Raw genomic sequence first — 8,560 nt, 5'->3', positions numbered from 1 at the left:
GACAAGCTGGCCCTAGATGGTCCTGAGGGGTCAGGTTCAAGACCCGGCGCCTTGATCTGTGGCATCGGGAGGGGACTCATCTGCTGGGGTGGTCGGTCCTTACCCGAGCCCGCAACAAGTGATCTATAGATGGTAAGCTTGATTTCTTTCTTATGAGTAAAATAAAATACCGATCCGGATCGTCTGGTTGTTACGTGTGAATCCGTTAACGTGATTGAATTAAGACCGTTTTGGAATAAAAATGTTTCAATGTCTACTGTATTCCATATACCGTATATTAATAGAATTACAAATATAAAGCATAATTTCTTGTTCTTAAATGATGAATATTTTCATTTTTAATTTTTTTTCTCAATAAAACTTGCAGAATATAACATAAATAAAGCGTTTGGATTTATTTATTTTTTTATATAAAACTTTATTTTAATTCCAGAGGCTCATCCACAATAATGTGTTTCATAATAATCGCGTGTCTAAAAATGAATAACTAACTAAATAACTTACGGATAACTACTTAGGAACATTTCAGGTTTACACATATCTTCTCCCTGTTCGTCTTTCATGCCGGACAAGCTGGAGATGAAACCCGGCTCCTGTCAGGTCTGTCCCGTGAATGGCCAATTACAGCCGTGCAACAGGGCGCCGTTCTCATAACTTTGTTGGAAGGCGTGTTTGAGAGAGGCAGAGATGATCAGAAGAAAGATATTCCCCCGCTGCTGCAATTCACATTCAAACATGTCCTGCGTACTGTTTATAAAATCTTCTGATTTCCATTGAAAAGGTAAAGTTGGGGGGGGATAATGACATGGAAGTATGTGTGGTAATCTCCCCTGCCCAACTTTCCAGGCGACCACAAATTCAAGCATTTGCATCACAAAAAGCACAAAGCAGACAGTCTTCCCCAGACCAATTACTGCAAATGTGGGCATTTACATTTTTTCGTCATCATTGTTCATGTGAAACGAGCTCTGAGAGCCATCGGCAGGATTTACACCATTAGCATACATGGTTATTATTTGGCTGGAGAACAAAGCCAATTAGAGCCTCGGCGTGCAGCGCCCATGGAGAGCGACACCTCGGTCGTCCAGTAATTTCAGTCTTGAAACCTTTTTACCGCCTTTGTTTCCAAATGACACATGTCAGCGGGTTTTATTGCAGTGTGAAAATCTACTGATTGGTTGTTCTTTTTGTTTTAAATGGGAAGGTGGAAAACTGATGCGTCAGTTTTGCTTTGCACAATATTTTGGAATTGATTCTCATTGGGTTTTTTGTATTTCATCAATGTCCATTATATGTGATAAACACACATGCTCCTCCACACGCGTCCATTTTTTAAAGCTGTTTAGGTCCTCGCTGCCTTCAGATGATTTAATTTGATATTGGGATTTAAAAATGTACCATTAGGATGAGTAAATGTTAATGTTAATAGACCAAGGAACTTATGGTTGTGTTTGGAAATGAGCTGCTTGGTGAAGGAAGCTGCTCTTTGAATGCCTTTTTGTAGGTTTTTTTTCTGTCTTTTTGGTAAATAATCACTGTCAGCATCACAGCATTTGTGTCCAACCTGGGTTGTTGCTATCATGGGATCGCATCCCAACATTTTAGGTACATGTTGCTGGTTAAATACCTCTGAATAGGAAAGGATGCTCTCATTAGTGGGGACTAAACCGAGGAACTGAGGAATAAATTAGTCAGAGGTTACTCATCTCATTTTTCCTTGATGTATAAAAGATAAAAACGAAACAAACAGAAAACCCCACATTAACGTGCACAGCATCCCCGTGCACTTGGATGTGTCACCGGGCTGAAAATAGCATTTCCAATGTATGTGAGTCACACACGGAAGTTGACACGAGAGCCAATTCTTTAAACACACCTTTGTTGGATTTGGCCTCCGTCTTGTGTCTAACAAAAACCCGCCACACAGCCGAGGCGTATTGATCAAAGACACCCAGCAATGTCTTTGAAGTTAATTGATCAGAGCAAACCAGGCATTGATCTGAATGAGCAAATTTATAATAACCAATAGGTTGTGAATCTTAAATAACAATGCAGGCAAGTTCAAAGAGAATGAAAGTCGCCGCCGTGCTAAAGTTCATCAGGAAGCAGCTGGCGAGGTTCTGGAAGCCCAAGAATGAGCCAAAACCCCCCGCAAAAGAAGAGGTGCAGCACTGCGACCCGGAGTGCATGAATGTCCAACACGTGTCCGTCTGTGAACATCAACAGTTGTCAGAGCCACACTTGATGCCCCCGCCCGTGAAACCGGAGCATTCGATCAAGCACGAGTGCAGAGTCGAGGATTCCCTCGGGCAGAACGTGGAATCCCAGGAGCCGGGGGCCGAAACGGTCCACGATCTGCGGCAGCAGCTTTCGAAGGTGGCGGCCAGAGGAGCAGAGGTGCTCAGTCGACTCAGGGACGCGGAGGAAGCTCTCGCCAGGCGGCTGCACAAGCAGAGCTTGGATCGGTTGCTTTTGATCAGACTGGAGGAAGAGAACGCCAGGCTGGTCGCTCAAGTCAACATGCAAGAACGGAAGTGGCAGGAGAAGTTCCACCACCTGGTGTCCCTCAACAACGTTCTGCTGCGAGAGAAGGAGCAGGAGGACTTGGAGCTGGAGAGGAAGGCGCTGAAGACGATGATCAGGAGTCTGGAGAAACACCAGAAGACTCAGAAAACCTTTCAGAAAAGGACACAGTTGATTAAGAAAATATCCAGAAAATATCCGAACCACCGTCACAAACATGTATGAATGCATCGTTGCTATATTGCTGGAACACTGGCAGCCATGAATCGGCATTGTAACCCTTTTCTTTACACAATAAAACCTTAATGACCAGTAATGAACTCACTCCTCCAGTTGTCATTAAAATGCAGATTATTGCTCTAATTTCAGACGTATCTTTTAAAACAAAGAAATTCCCTATAATTATTGGGAAATGATGTTGAACAATAATGCTTACATTTGCAAGCTTGGCAGAATTTAAATTTAAAATATTTGAATTTTAAATTATATTTAAAGTGAAACAATTTACAACAAATAAGTTGATCAATGCTTCAAAACATGTAAAAGCTGTTGGAAACCTACAGGCTGAGTTTATATTTGCAAAAATGTGCGGATTCTATCATAGAAAGTGTAAATTTAGATTTTACATCTAATTTCATATGAATTTCCGGAAAATTTAATGGAATTTTGCTGCAAATCCGATTGTGGTTAAATGAGACTGTTGCCCAATATTACAGCAACATCCACTAAAATTATAAAGCAGTTAAACAATAAAAGGCTCACGGCCAACACACAAATAACGTTGCTCCAAGGCTTCCTGTTTATTTGAGTTCTATATTCTCATTTAATAAACAAACATGATAAAAACCCTTAAAGGCTGAAGATTGAAGCAGGATTTGGAGCATTAGACTGCATTCAATTAACGAGTCTAATAAATGGATTTCAGCCGTACGTATTTTGTGTCCAAAGTGAAAGACAAACGGGTCTTTTGGAGCCGTGGCAGACTCCAGCTGACAGGAAGGAGGTCCTCCTCTCCTGCAGATAGCTCTGCTTCCCTCCTAAATCATCCAGGAGCTCAGGCAGAGGCTGAAAGTTCTCTCCGTTTCGGAAGACGTGACTTGATGAAAGACAGAAGCGGACTGTGCGTCCACGGGAGGGGAGACGAAATGTCCTCTGTGCGTTGGTGTAGAAGTTCCTTTCTGACCGGGGATCAAGAGCGTTACGGTTGTGGTCTTTTGTGCTTCCAGATGGATGTTTTCAACCATCCTTCCTGATTTAGTGGGGGGACATTGTTAAGAGTCTTGGATAAATGTTCATGAGTGGACAGGTGGTGCACGTGACCCGGTGGCATGGCCGGTGATCTGGTAAAGTGTGTTCTACAGCATAGCCACAAAATAAAGGGACCCTTTAGGGTGGTGGTAGCGCTACTGTTCTCGGGACAGAACCAATCTCACGGGACTAGATGAGCATGTTCAGGGGAGAAATGATTCCTAATGTGAATTTAATCCTAAAATCCAGCCCTTAATCCACCAGAGCTGCCCCCAGACATTGTAGATCTACTGTCTTGGGTCAACCTGTTGGGAGAATTCTACAAAAATCAAGCCGAATTGTTGAAAATGACACGAAACGGGTCGGCTGGGTTGGAGATTTCAGCCTGTTTCCGGCGCCCGGTCGGCTCCGCGTCCCTGAAGGCGAGGTGCAAAGTGTTTGGGGTGGAACGACACATTCTTCAGATTCAAGTGAAACCAGATAAGGAATTAAAATAGCAGTAGGGCAACTAAACATGCTAATTGCAGGAACAGTGTGTCATGCTTTCAGTGGTTTATGGGGGGGGGGGATTAGTGGCATTAAATATGAGAAGAGGCAAATCATGGCCAAATTAATGAGAAAATAAAAGCAGCCTTCTCAATCTCAGACTCTGAGGCAGCTGCTGATCTGTCAGACCAAGAGAGAATTATGGTCCTCCTGGGGGGGGGAGGAATACCAACAAAGGACAGGTGACTACCTGTCTCTCCCAGGTCTCCTTGCACACACACACACGCTCACACACACATGGGAGGAGAGCTTGATTGTAATTGGGATGTGGAAGCCACAAGGCAAAGGGCCCATTGATAAGAAGCCCGAGTCTATAGGTGGACAGCTGTCACACCTGGGGAGGAATTTGATAGCACGTCTGACATTTGATCCCTTTTCAAGTCGTGAACCCATTGTCCAAATTTACAAGCATCACTTAGCCGGAGTGTTTCTGGTGAGCCCAGTCTCGCACGCTCCTCGGCGGGTTGATATTTTAGCGAGGTTTGGAGGCTAACAGCGGGGCTCAGTGCTGGCGACACAATCCCAGCCTGTTTTGTGTCTGACTTGATTTCCTCTCTTCCTCTTTCTTGTCAAGTGAAGAGCGCACTGTGTAAGTAAAGCCCCTTCTCCCTTGTCCTCTTCTTCTCCCTGCCACCGGCCCCCAGACACAAGCCTCTTTCTGTTGGGGTGTCGCCACGGCAACCAAGCAACTAACTTGAGGAGGCGACATAAAAATCTGCTCTTTTAGGGGACACAGGAACACCTGCCGCCTCCGCCGAAAGGGGAGGAGCCGACTAGATGCCCAGCCGCCTGCGGACACACGCTTTCAGATTTGTGCAGACACACACACACACACACACACACACACACACACACACACACACACACACACACGCATGCATGCATACACGCAGGTAACGGAGGATTAGTGTAACGTTCAAATGAAACCTCCAGCTAACAGCTGCTCCCCCCTAGGAGGTCATTTATCTTCCAGCAACACCTCACGTTTGTTTTGATGACTTCTCAACTCCCATTTGACAAAAGTCAAGCAAAGCAACGGCACCATGGTAACAAAGAATGTACTATTTACTAGACCTGGAAACGGACGCAGAATCGAACACCTCATTTCTAAAGCACTCATTTACAGAGCGCATTGATGACCGTTATCATCTTCTTGCTGTTAAGGCGACTCTTCGGCGCTTTCGTGAATTAATCACAAAACCAAAAAAATAAAACTGGAGAAGACTTCAGAGTCAGAGGTGACGAGCGATGCTCACAATAAAACCAATAAAATCACAGCAAGTTTGATTTACGCTCCCTGTTAGCTGCTGCTGCTAAGTTAGCGGCTAACTGATTAGCTTCTATATAGTCCACAGTAGACAAATATTCACAGCCGCTGCGCTTCGATGGTGGAGCACGACTGCATATAGACGGTCCCATTGGAGAGGTGAGAATTAACACGTGGTGGTTGGGGGGGCAAGTTTTATCCATGGGACAGCGGTTTAACCCCCCCGTTTAAAGGCCCCTGTCAACAGGTTGGGTTCAGCAGGGACGTGGAGGCTGGCGGCGTCCTCCTGCTGGAGAATATTCTAGAGAGACTGGCAAGTAAACCTCTGGTGCCTGGCTGCTGTTCATTAAGAGTATTAATGATTAACTGAGAGTGCCATTGTCCCCTCGGGCCCAGCTGTCTCTCCTCTGCCGTTGATCCACTCTGATGCCTCTGGGCCACTAAACAGGCTCCATTCATGTGCTAAAGTGACAGCTGCTCCTCACATTCTGCATAAAATGAACTGCAGACACAGGAAACGCAAACAGAGGACAAATAATATTTCACAGATTGCCTGCTTTTCTTTTCTTTTTGTCTGAGGTGATTAAAGGGAAGGGCGGAAGGATTAGGCAGCGTTGATTGAAGACACAGAAGAAGGGGAGTGCAGCTAATATTTGCTGCCTCTGCATTTTCAGTCATTTAGAGGATGTGAAGCAAGTTAATGCGGTGGATTTACTGTCACTGTCGTAAAAAAAAAAGGCATCAGCTGCTGCATAGATTCACTTCAAGTCCTGTTTAGGCAGGGCAGCACATTTTATCAAGCAATAAACCTCGGGATGGTTTCACCTGATTAGTTTCACACCAGCGGTTGCTTCTTTTTTCCCTCACCTGTTTTTTTTTTTTTTAAGCTTTAGATTTGATCTCAGCAATCAAAGCTTTCAAGACACATAAACATGCTCCCTCTGACCTTTGAGAGTCCACCCACGTGCAGTCATTTGGTCCTCATCTGCTTGGATTTTCTTTTTTTCCCCCCCAGCAATATCAGCCGGCGTGATTTTGAAAGCGAGCCGGATTGTTTTACAGCGGCTGCAGTAAAAGAATGAAAGTTGCTTTATCTCCAGAGGGAGAGGACTTTAATTGGACCTTCAAAGCTCTGCTGGTGTCTAACTGGGACCTGCCGCTCTCATATTGTGAGCCGTGGCCTCACCTACAGGCGCTTCGACCATCTTGTGTGTAATCTGGTGTGGCGGCTGATGCGATTGTGACTGCAGTGGGAGTATCAGAGCTGTGTTACCGAGCAACGCTTGTTCCCACACAAGCAGGTCGCTCTGGCACTTTCAACGTGCGCGTCGCTCCTACAAACGCATAGTTTGAATTCCTTGTTTTTGGAATTTAAAAAAAAAAAAAGAATGACTGGATTATTCCCCTGTGCCATGAAAACCTGGACGTCTTTGAAGGTTCCGCTAGTTGCAGAAGCGTCTTTATTATCAAGGTCCCCTAATGCGACGCGGGATTTTATTTTGAAAAATCATTTTTTAAAAGGCAGCTAGGTGAATATCAAAGACATGACTGAGCACCGCCATATGCGAGCGCTGTCGCCTCACAGCAAGAAGGTCCTGGTTTCCGGGACAGCCGGGGACAGTTGACGTGCTCTCCAGGTGTATCGGAGATGCTAACTCCCCCCTCGGTGTGGACGCCAGTGTTAGCCAATGTATGGTTGTTAAAGCCATACGTTCATACCTTATCTCACCTGTATCAACAGATCTCTGTCCAGCTACGGGACGCTGGCGCCTGTACGCTGAGGAGACTTTCCTTTATCAGAAGGTTCTGTAACGGTCAGTTTGAGCAGGCTCGTCTAAACTTTAGCTGCTACCTTGGTGCAATAGACCAAAGCGACAACAGCACGAGCCACCATTTCATCTTGTAGCTCAGCGTTTGATATCATACAGGCCCCTCTCTCACTCTCTCTATGCCCCCCCATCCCCCCACCACAAAATCTGTCAGGTATCACTGACATCATAGGGGCACACGGACCTGCTGACATCAGTTTTTGTTCAGCATCCTCTGTATAATTACTGTAGTTCTCCTCTTCTCCTCCTTCTAGCCTCAGCAGCCATCAGCAGGAGGGACCCCCCCCCCCCCCCCCCAAATATGAACCCATCCTGCTTTCGCTGCCACTAGTTTCAGGCTCAGGGTTTCTGGAAAGCATCCGAGCCTCTAATACACACTTTATGAACACCGTTGATATGGATTCCTACATTCTAAATGCATGTTTGTGTAGGACATCACTACAATATATGATAATATGATCAGCTTCAAGATGGGGGGGGGGGGGTCTGAAAAAAATACCTGCTAAACAAACAGGAAATCCCTGAAAACTGTTACACAGCTTGGAATATGATGAAGAATTGACTGTGTGGCTTCGGAAAACACAACAGGAATGATGGAACTGGTAATAAATCAGGAAGAAGCGACACAGCACGTCTGACTTTTGCGGCGTCATGATTCATGCGCGCTGTATGTTGAGAGACCTGGGAGGTATTCACGAGGAATATCTGCTCTTAAATCACCACCGTCTCACCTCCACAGAATTCCTCCCCCCAGCAGTTGTGCTGAAAGAGTCTAAAAGAATCCCCGACCTTTGTCTCCAGCTACACGTGTACACGTCTAGATTTTTTAAATAAAAGGCCGCCAACTTCCACCTCTGAGATGCCGTCGGGGTGACTAACAGCGCCGAATCCTCCATCCTGGACGCAGCCAGAACCAATGACGATGGAGCTTTGTGGGCTTTCCTGGACCGGGATCGACAACCATGTCGGTGTGTTTCTCTTTCAAACTGAACAACCAGATCCACCGAAGCCTCTGTCGTTGCCGTTGCTTGTCAGCGTGGGCGGTTTTGGTCACGTTCGCACACATCTAAAATGCCTTTCCTCAAAGCACAACTGGCTCCAACCAGTTTCTGAGCTTCCTTTATCGCCGCATCTCTGGGGAACGCTG

The sequence above is a fragment of the Takifugu rubripes genome, chromosome 12 (genome assembly GCF_901000725.2).
Source record: "Takifugu rubripes chromosome 12, fTakRub1.2, whole genome shotgun sequence".
NCBI classification, from domain to species: Eukaryota; Metazoa; Chordata; class Actinopteri; order Tetraodontiformes; family Tetraodontidae; genus Takifugu; species Takifugu rubripes.
This window is presented reverse-complemented; position numbering follows the sequence as displayed.